The sequence below is a fragment of the Crocodylus siamensis genome, chromosome 1 (genome assembly GCF_052110815.1).
Source record: "Crocodylus siamensis isolate JL-2025a chromosome 1, ASM5211081v1, whole genome shotgun sequence".
Classification (NCBI taxonomy): Eukaryota; Metazoa; Chordata; order Crocodylia; family Crocodylidae; genus Crocodylus; species Crocodylus siamensis.
The window spans coordinates 193,888,994-193,899,881 of NC_143395.1; the positions used below are offsets into that span (position 1 = coordinate 193,888,994).

The window sequence follows — 10,888 nt, forward strand, 5'->3', positions numbered from 1 at the left end:
AAAAAGTCTCCCCTCAAAATGTGTTGACAAACTTAGTTCCAGATCTAGTAGACTGCCATGTGGAAATGAGGAAAAGAAGCTACAGATGTCTTGGTTCCTGACATGCTTTGTGTAGAGCACCTGACTTTAAAATGTTTTCTGCCACTAAAAGCACTGCCTAAAATATATTAATTAAATTTCTACACTGGTGTAACACCATTGTTTTTAATAGATCTGTCTGGGGAATATTTTCTTCTAAAAAAAATTGACAACAGTGAAAATAATTTTCAAATTCATCAATTTTTTTTTCCTACAAAAACCTCGGTGTGTTCATCAGAAGAACTTAAGTCCAACCATTTAAATAGTTTTCTACAATTTCCAGCCCATCAAAATGCAGCTGTTACACAACCCCCCCCCCGAATAAATTGATCAGTTTTCAATTTGAAAAGGAATTTAAAATAGTCAGGTTTTAGCGTTGTGTTTCTGGGGAACTTTGTGTTTTTGATTTTTGGATGCGACCACAAAAATTGAAGTAAAAAACAGGTATTTTCCATGGAAATATCCATTTTGACAAAACAGCAATGGAAAATTTTCAACCAGCTCTGGTTTTTAATGCAGCATTGTTAGATTCCTTCTGGCATCATGAAAGTGTTCACTGAACACTGTATCCCATATTTCTTGTAGCAGTTGGTAAACACTGTTTTTTATCTTGCAAATTATTCTCTCACCCATCTGGTTCCAATAACAGAAGTGCTGGAAGTCTTACAGAATGCGTTTGCTTTGCTAAGTGCTTTCCTATAGCAGTGTCAAACTGATGCAGGATTTTTGGAGCAAAATGGTTTAGGGGATAAAGGGAGTAAGGGACCAAATCCAAGTCCTAGTGGGCACATCTACACATGTGCATTTATTGTTCAGTAACCAAAATGACTGTGCAGATGAGTTCGTATCTACATGCGCATGCCTGTACTGTGCAGTAAATATAGTGACTTACACTGACTTGAGCATAAATTTGATATCTGCATCATCAAATGTATCAAATTTACACCCAATTAGTTACTGCACAGTAATGTACAGGTAGGTGCTTTACTGTGCAGTAACACTGTGTGTGTGGACTGACTTGGAACTAACTTGAATCCCAAGTCAGTCCACACACAACTTTAATGTGCTCTAACACCTGTATGTGTAGGCGTTGACCTATTCTCGCTTAATGCACAGTAAATTTAAGGTGGCTTAAATGCACGTATAGACAGGCCCATTGAGATAAAAGAGACCAGTTTTGCCACAGCTTTTGTTTGACATTAGCATTTGCCTTTTTATGACTATTTACATGTATAAACAAAGACACTGTGCAAATGTATCCACAGTTACATTACTTCATATTGCCATCCTCACCAGTGATTTCTCTTGACATGCATAATATTTTTTTATGCAACATGTAGTTAATTTGTGAAATACATTGCCATGGGACATGGTGGAGGCAAATAGCATAGCCAGGTTCAAAAAGCGACTAGACAAATTCATGGATGATAAATCTATTAACAGCTGTTGAACAGGTCAGTTGGAGGAGATATTTCTTCTGATATCTCTAAACCAATAATGGTGAATATCAGGGAAGGTAATAATATGGGTCAGAGTATTCTCTGTCTGTGTGGTTCAGTGCTGTCCCTCTAAAGCGTCCATGCCTGCGGTTGTTGGAGACAGGATACTGGGAAAGATGGGCCATTGGTCTGACCCAGTATGGCACTTTTATGTTCTTATCTTTTTAAGCTCCCAGAGAAGCAAAAGCACTTCTGGCCACAAAAACTGCAGGGAGGAGAACGAGCTGGAATCATGCTTGAAAATGAGCCAGGATTGCTCCTTCAGGAGGAGGCAGTCAACAAAGAAGGTGGCAGAGAAGATTCAATGAGGCAGGAAGGTGGCCTAGGGTTTTTATGGGGCATGGCTCGGAGATTCTGGTCAATGTGTAATTTAAGAGAAAAAAATAAAAACAAGGAAGTTTTGAATTACGTGGCTGTAATTCCATCAAGGAGTTTTGGTGACCTCATAAACCATAAAAGCTCCCTGACCCCTTCAATGGAATTATAAGTCTATAATTTACAGTAGCCTGGTATTTATTCAATACATCCATGCCTTTTCACATGTTAATCACTTAACAGAGCCAACCTAGTATAAAAATAATTCTCAACTCCCAGGCTTTTCTTTCCAAGATGTTCCTAAATTTTATTTTTCTCACATAAGACTCAAGCCTTTCCCAAGGATTTTAAAACAGGTTCTGCTCAGAGTTTGCTTGTTTGTTTTAATCAAGACCCTGTAGCATTCATTTTTTTTCAGGTTGAAAAGCTAGGCACTCACATCAGGGTGATTCTTACAGAAAAGCTACAGAAAATATAAATCAATGCAAAACTCATGGAAGCCTGATCTAAAGTACTTTTAGATAGATGCTTTAGGTAGATGCTTCATAAAGCTGTAGATCAGGCCCAGGGTTTATTAAAAACTTAACATTTTAGGGCAGTTTGTGAAAACTTTGTGGAGGTTCACACTCACATTGGCTGATTTTTTTCAAATCTGCCACAGAAGAGACTTGGATACCCAAGTTCTCATTTAACCTATTAGAAACCTGGCATCAGCATACCTTTGGTAACTTTGAAAATCTCCCACTTTCAGCCAAGTTGGGTCAATGTACGGTTTTGAGGCCCAACCTAAACAAACTCAAAGTATCATCTCTCACTTCGACATGTATTCAGGGTACTTGACCTCCTATGAGCACTGACTATCATGCAGACTTGAGACTTTAATTCCTTTCCTTTCCTCTTTGCTTCCAGAGCTCCAGCATTGGCCTCCCTGAACTCTGCCTGGGGCCTAGACAGGCTGTGAGGGGCCAATTCTACATCAGAGCTGCCTGGTGAATCCTGATAAAAATCATTTGTTTTACCTTTGTTGTTCCTCCAAGCAAGATTCCCTGCATTCTTGGAAGTATCCATATTTATATTTTATTGGAGGGAGGGAGGATTAAATCAGACCGGCTGGTGGTTTTGTGATTGGAAACCTGAAGAGCTAGAAGCCTTCTGCCATTTTAGGTCATGTGGCTTTCCAAATGTGGTGTTTATCTTGAGCAGCAGCTATAAATCAGTGGAATATGGGGTATGTCTCTCTCCTATGTAACTGCTTTCAATTACTTTGCCTTTTTCAGAACTGTTTTCCTTAAAAAGCGTGGCTTTACTTGTGCATTTATGCCATACTCTTTGTAAGCAGGTTTTTCTATTGGTGATATTTCTAATGTATAGAAGATGTAACATCTCTAGAGACAGTTTTTCCATCTTTTTTTCTGATCTAAGTAACCTTAGATTCCAGATCATTTTCTGATAAAAGCCATTCTCAAAAAATAGCAAATTTTCTCAGCACCCAATTCAGAACTGCTGTTGCTCCTAGCCTTTCTTGCACAGCTTTTCAATTTACATTTTTGGGGGGATAATTTGACAGTTAATCCAAGACAAAACGAGGAAAGGTAACACAAAAGTGATGATACACAGTGCTTTTCCAGTTGCAGAAAACAATACCTTTGGCCTCCAAGTCAAATACCTCCCTTTCCCAGCAGTCTTGCCCTAGTAAAAGCACCTGTAAATAATCAATCAAGGATCTACTGGTGAACAGTGATGTGAAAAAATGGATTGGCACCTACAGATTATTAAATCAGTGAAGCTGCATGGAATTCAATGGAAATGAGTCATTTCCTCCACCTGAGGATCTGGAACTGTCCTGTAATCTTTGCACTGTATTTCAAGAGATAATTGATTGTTGGTGTTAGTTGGCTTGATCAGAAACATTTAGAACAGAAACACTTAGAAAACAACAAAAAATAGGCTCAACGCTGTATACAGCAATACTAGTTCTTGTTCTGAAGCTGAACTGGTAGGTAGAATAACCACACAGCAACCTCCACTATCATCATTAATGATGATGTAGGTGGGCTTAAGACTTCAGGGAGTGCTGGCTCCTGACCTTAGTAATCTGATCTTATTCAGTAAGTTGAATAAAGAATTTATTACTGAATGGTTCAAATGAGCTCTCATAGACATGTATTGTTGTTCAGTTTAACAACGATTGTGTTCATGTCTGAGCCTGTCCAGTGAATGAGCATCTCTCACATAGGGCATATAGTGGAAACTCTTCAGACCATGAAATTAGGAGGCACAGCACAGTGCCCCTTTTGGAAATTATGATTTCTGACTCACAGAACTTATGTCAGGATGAGGGGTCAGGCACAAACTTGGGTTTCACCGAGGAAGGGCCCTCCTCATATATCCAGAAGAAAAGCCCAATGCATGTGTTAGACCACCATTTTTAATATGGACATCATACAAGCCTATTTTATTGCCACCAAGTGAAATCTAAATGTGGTCTATTGTAGTTCTGCCTGATACTCAATTCATTGAACCAGATATTGTGGGTCTAGTTTTAGATATGCAATCAACAAACATTATCCTAAATTGCTACATCTGTTCCAAGTAAAGAACATCAAACTTCATATCTCCAGTGCAAGTTAACTTCAAAGTATGATGGAAATTGCCAAAACTTTCAGTCACTTATCTCATAATTGTGCCCTACTCCATGCCCATAAAAAAGTGTTTTTAGGCAAACAAATCTGAAGTTCATGGGTAAAACTAAAATCAAAGAACTGGACAAAGAGGAGGTATACAAATATTTGGTTCTAACCAACTTCTAAGGATCGAAAATACGGAGTTGCAAAAAACAGAGACAGAGTCTTTAATTGATTAGAATGCGTATTCATGACTAACTTAAATCTCAGAAACAAAATTATGTCCATAAAAAACTAAACTACATATAAATCTGTAAAGTTTATGAATGATACCTATGGAATACTTAAGTGATCCAAGAGAAGTCTGAGAGCCCTAGAGAGGAACTTGAGGATGGGCCATTGGCCCATGCCCTATGCTGGTTGCATCCCATAAAAGAGCTCCACAGTTCAGATCTGGCCCAGAGCATCAGGTAAATTAGATACCCTCGTCTAAACAGACAAGTCAGAGAGAAGGTTGCAGAATGAAGCATGTAATATAAAAGCAAATTGAACAGTGATGTTTTACAGAAAGAATAGTAGAGCCACAATATTTTTGTAGATGAAATTTTACTGAAAAGTCATTAGCAAGACAGAAGATGGGAAGGATCAAGGGGACAATGAGTGTGGGGTTGAGGGGGCAACGAGTGTGGGATGGGGAGAAGGGGGTATGTGAATGGCAAATACAATGTGCACAGGGCACAGAACATCTGGAGTGATCAGTGGAAATCAGGCTAAACCTGTGCCACCTACACATAGATTCACAGATTGTAAGGCCAGAAGGGACCTTGGAAGATCATCGGGTCTAGGTCTCTGCACCAAGCAGGAAAAATAACTGGGGGTCAGGTGACCCCAGCAAGGTGACTGTCTAGTCTCCTCTTGAAGATTTCCAGGATAGGTGATTGCACCACCTCTGGTGGGAGCTTATTCCAGAGTCTGAACACCCTGACTGTGAAGAAGTTGTTCTTAATGTTGAGCCTGAATCAGTCTGCTAGGAGTTTGTGGCCATTACACCTAGTTTTCCCCTCAGGTGCCCTGGTGAACAGTTGCTCACTGAGACCTTGATGTATGCCCCTAGTGTAGAGGTAAGCTGCTGCCAGGCCCCTCTACCAAGTCCCCTCACAGCCTTCTTTTCTTCAGGCTGAAGAGTTTCTGCTGTATTACCTACTCTGCCAGCTGGGCTGGAGAGTTTCTTTGGCCTACAGAGATGGCTCCTTTCTTGACTATTTCTGCTGTCTCAACCCACATGACATAGGGGAGGGACACTCTGTCTGGGTTCTGGGGTCCCATGGAAAGAGTAGTCATCCCTGTGAACATGTTCTCTCTAGTTCCAATCTTAAGGGTAAGCATTTGGAGATATTTGTGAACATTTGTTTCCTAGAGAGAACATGGGTGGAAAAAGGCTAAAGTAGTACCAACTGTCATTGGTGCTCTGGGGACTCTGCCCAAGACCCCAAAAGCCACTTCAATTACTTAGATCTCCCAATTAACATCCAGTCATCAAGATATTGTTTTTGACAGTGCCTTGGCCCTTTAAAGATCTGGTTTAGCCTAAAGTCAAGCTTGCCAACTTCACAGAGCGCAGTAACTTGTGAGGTTCAGAGCTAAAACCTCCATGTTTTCTATTACAGTTTTATTACAGACATAAACAACTGATTTTCCCTCTTACACTTAAAAATAACCAAATGGCTAAATATACAAAATATTCTTTTAGAGGCATGCTAACAGGATTTTAGAAAATAAGTTGGGGCCAGATTTGTCCTTCATTTGTGCCCTGGTTCTGAGTGATGCGAGTACTTAACTTCTTTTATGAAAGGGTTAGTCTCTTCATTAAATGGTAATATTTGTTACAGTTGCATATAAAAGCCCAAACCAAGATGAAAGCCTTATAGTTTAAATTCTGTACAGGTGCTTTTAGAAAAAAGGTGCTTTTAGAAATCAAGTTTGCTAGCTTGGTTGACTGGAACATGACTTGAAACACCTCTTAATGCCTTTTGTATATTCCATTTATAATTGTGCTGGCTGCTTATCATAGATATTATATCCTCTTCTCTCCCTGTGGTATAACGAGTAGGGAACAACAACATTACTACTGAATACGACAAAAGGTGACACAACTAGGCCCTAAATATTTGTAAATACTCTTTTTCTGTGTTTAGTTGTTGTTGTTCTTCACAAATTACCAAAATGTGGGGCCTGTATTAAACATACAGCATGATTTTAACTAGAGGTGCAGCAATACATTGGTCCAATATTGGACTGGTACCAATATAAAGAAAATTGGCTATGTTGGAAATCAGCCCAATGCAGTTGATAATTTGGCTAAGAGCCCGCCACAGCCCCGGCTCCAGCTTGCAGCTGCAGCCCACCTGCCTCGCTCCGCACAGCACAGATTTGGGGGCACATCCTCCCTCATACCCTCCCAGGGTGCAAGCAGTGGCGGGAACCGCCCCCCCACCACTAGCCATGGCTCCGTCCCATGCCCTGCCCCACCCTGGCTGGGCAGTGCCTGCCCCTGCCCTTTCCTTCTTTCACCACTGGGGGAGTTGATCTGCCCCCTCCCAATGCCCCTTCCCCCCACTCCCCTTCTGCCACAACAAAATTACCAGCTTCACATAGCTGTATCAGAAATTGGATCGGTATCGGCCGATATGCCTCCTTAAAAACTGGCTATGGGTATCGGCTCCCAAAATCTGTATTGGTGCACCCCTAATTTTAACACCTTACCCTAATTCTCATTAAAAGTAGTGCTTGACATTGAAAATTGCTCATGAAACAGTTTAATTGTTTTTTCTTTGATGACATCCAATTAAATCCATGCCTTTTATAACGAACCCTTAAAAGCCACAATTAGCCAACGTTCTAGTTTGCACATCTGTGTCCAGAATTACTTGTTAAAAAACAAACTGTCATTCTTGAAAATGCACACAAATATGCACACGTTTATCAAGCGATTTGAAATTCTTTTGATTTGGTTTTGTTATCATCAGTATCAAGGTACACTGTTCATAGTTCCCTTCAAATGTTATGAAGAAGTTAAATTGCTGAAAATGTACTTTGACTATGGCTCTTTTAAAAAGGGGGATTACTGCCCATGGGGCATTGCATTAGCAGTGCTGAGATATCTGCATCCCAAGCAGTCATTAAGGAAATCATTGGCGGGAGAGGGAGGTAGTAATTTATACTGTGGTGAACAAAGTATGTAAACTCTGCCAGCTGTCTAGCCTTTCGAGCACATCTTCAGACAGAACTTTGAAGGTCTATGTAACACTAGTTTTTTCTTATGTTGCATTGTTGTGACTAGTAGAGGACAATCAAGTTCAGATGTAGGGTCTAATCCATCCGTAAGACTTGAATGTGTGCATAATTTTAAGCATGTGAGTAGTCCCAAAGGAGACAATGAGCCTACTTAAAGGCTTAAAAGTTATGCATGTTCTTAACGGTTTTGCTGGGTTGCAGGCATAGTAAAAACCAGTCCAAACCTTGACCTAAAATTAAAACCTGAAACTTTTAATGATTCATTAGGGTTTTTTCTACACTGGAAAACTCTTTTCAGAATAGCCTAAGGTGTGCAGTTAAGCTGATACATTCCTACCTACATAACTAGCCCACACTAACACACTTAATTCTAGCATTATGCCTTTTTTTTCGAATTAGCCTATGTCACCTGGGAAAGGGCCTAAGAAAACTTGGGGGGAAAAGCCATTCATATACAGAATTAAGAATGTCTACCCAGGGGTTATAGTGGCATGACTATACCTGTTTAAACCTATTAGCCTAAGTCATAAAACTTGCTTGTATGGACAAGGTCCAACTTTAGATAATGATTCCAGCTAGGCCAGGAAGCAGAAACTCAGAGATCCTAAAAAGAAGCTCTTGTCTCATGGTATTTGTTGCCCAAATCTCGATTAAGAAAGCTTTTGATGAAGTCTGCTGTTTATGAGGTTTCAGGCCACATTCAAGATGTATGGATACCTTTGGAGAAGACCCCAAATATCTGGCCTATCCATCGTTTATTGTAGCATTTGAAGTTTTTTTTTCTCACCATGGCGGCATTTACAGCAGTTTCAGTTTCTCAGTAGTTAAGAAAAAAGAACAGCAACATTATTCAAACAGCCAAGAAAACAACCCCCGCCCACCAAGAAAACTTTTAGAGCCATCAGTGCATTGGGCCAATGACACCCCTCTTCAATGAATTAGTGGCACCATAGACCCCAGAGATCTAATGCTTATTTACATTAAACCCTTTCAAACTGCTTTCACGGCCAAAAGGGGATGTAAGGTGGATGTGAATTACATTTACACCAATCTTAAGTCCCTTTCACACTGCTAGAATGGTGTAATGGGGTCCTAGTAAAAGTAAAAGCCAGGTACTCTCAGTCTGAACAAGTTCCTTTAACAACTCTTCAGGAATTTAAGATGATCAATTAGTGTGTGTATGTGGTTCCTACTCAGAGGGGAAATAGGTGGTAAGATAGAGACAGCAGTGTTTGTGAGGTACTTCTGAAGTAGCACGAAGGGGCTGTTCTTCTGTGCATGTATGACCTGGTCTGTAAATACACAATATCTTGGAAACTCCATGAATGGAAACAGAGGGTTTTCTAAGTGCTATTTTTAGCCCTTCTGCTAGTTTTTCCATGGGAGGGCAAGGCCTGAAATCACATTATGCTGTTGCTGAAATAAGAAGGCCTCCTGGTTCCCCTGTGTCAAAGGAGAACTGTACCAGTTTTCTTTCGGAAACCTTATGGGATATATCAATCCATAGCAAAGGAGGCCAGGGGGAAGGTTTGTAGTGACTCCATCACCTTTCTGATTAGATTCATATTCCTTGTCTTGCTAAGCGGGCTTCTTTCATCTATAGCACAGAAGCTCTGTACAGAATTGCCTGCATTAGCAGCCCGTCACATTTAAACACTTGTTCTCAGCCAGGTTGAATCACCTTTCTGCAGAAGGTACTGCAGGACCAGAGCAGCCATCTTGCCTATCCTTTGGCCTGAGATAGAATACATGAAAAATAGAATATGTGCAAAAGCAGACAACAGGGATTTTTTGGCTTCATTCCCATATTAGTTTTTTCTGTTATGGTTTTGGATCTTGGCAGATATCTGAGAAAAAAGCTAACTATGTTACATGTAGTAATAACAGTCACACTGTTATGTAATGCTTTTCATTTCTAAAGTGCCTTATAGATACAAGGAGGGGGCACCTACACATGGGCTTTACTGTGGAGTTTACTAATTAGCTACACAGGAGAGTGTTGCCATGTTCATGGGTAGTGCTATTAGGCCACAGTAAACTAATTAACTCTGCTGTAGGATAGTATTACCCAACACAAGTACTATCTTATGGCAAAGTTTTTAGTGCACCACAACACACATGTAGATAGTGACCAGGGCTGGCTTGGACACAAGGGTGCTGTATTTCAGGGCTGCCTGCTGGTTTGCCCCTCACTGTAGTACCCTTGTGCACCAGCCAGCTCCTCCATAGCACATGGAGCATAGGATGGGTGGGCATGCAAACCTGTGTGCATTTTTACCTTGTAAATGCATGAGTCTCAAGAGGCACTGCCCAGGGAAAAATGTGGTCCAGAGTCCTGCTGATTCAGAGGCATTCTGGGAGAGTATTTACTGTTTCTGGTATGGCCAGATCCTATGATACCTGAAACACAGCCTTATGTTGAGCCATTGTATCAGTAACTGCTCTCCATGTCCCTCCTCTTTGTAGCAACTTAAGACATTATGGGGGAAAGGACCACAATGCTGTCTGGTTTTGACATGAGCTGTGACAGGAGAAGATGGCTACTTAGACTAAGGGATCTGGGACTGTTCAGCCTGGGGAAGACAAGGCTAAGGGGGGACTTGATGGCCATCTATAAGAATGTAAGGTGTGAATATCAGGAGCTGGGAGAAAAACTATTCACTAGGGTGCCCCAGGAGCAATGGCCTAAACTGTTAGAGGATGGCTTCAGGTTCAGTGTAAAGAAGAACTTTACGGTAGGGGTGACCACAATCTGGACTAGACTTCCCAAGGAGGTGGCACAGTCCACAACCTTAAAAGTCTTCAAGAGGAGACTGGACAGACACCTCTTCTGGGATCATTAAATCAGAGCAGTGGGGTTGGATTCAGTGATCTTTTGTGGTCCCTGCCAGCCCTTAATTTCTATGATTCTATACCCTCTAACCATACTGCACACCTGTTCAAGAGCCCACAGATGCTGAGGCCATGGCAATTTTATGATGTCTTCCTTAGTTGGCTAGTGTTTCTCTTTCTTTATAAACTGTCCTCCTTTGTACCTCAGCCTCAGACCTGAAGAATGACACTTTGTGCCCAGAATCT

At 40.9% G+C, this 10,888-nt stretch overlaps 1 long non-coding RNA gene across 2 annotated transcripts in view; it reads left to right on the forward strand.

The window, feature by feature from the left end:
* LOC149873815 (uncharacterized) overlaps nt 1-2,922 on the forward strand; it is a 303,143-nt gene extending 300,221 nt beyond the window's left edge. For both annotated transcript variants that reach the window (XR_016439886.1, XR_016439887.1), the window contains one exon: nt 2,802-2,922. This is a non-coding gene — a long non-coding RNA (uncharacterized LOC149873815). The remainder of the gene's footprint in view (nt 1-2,801) is intronic.
* The last annotated feature ends 7,966 nt before the right edge of the window (nt 2,923-10,888 follow it).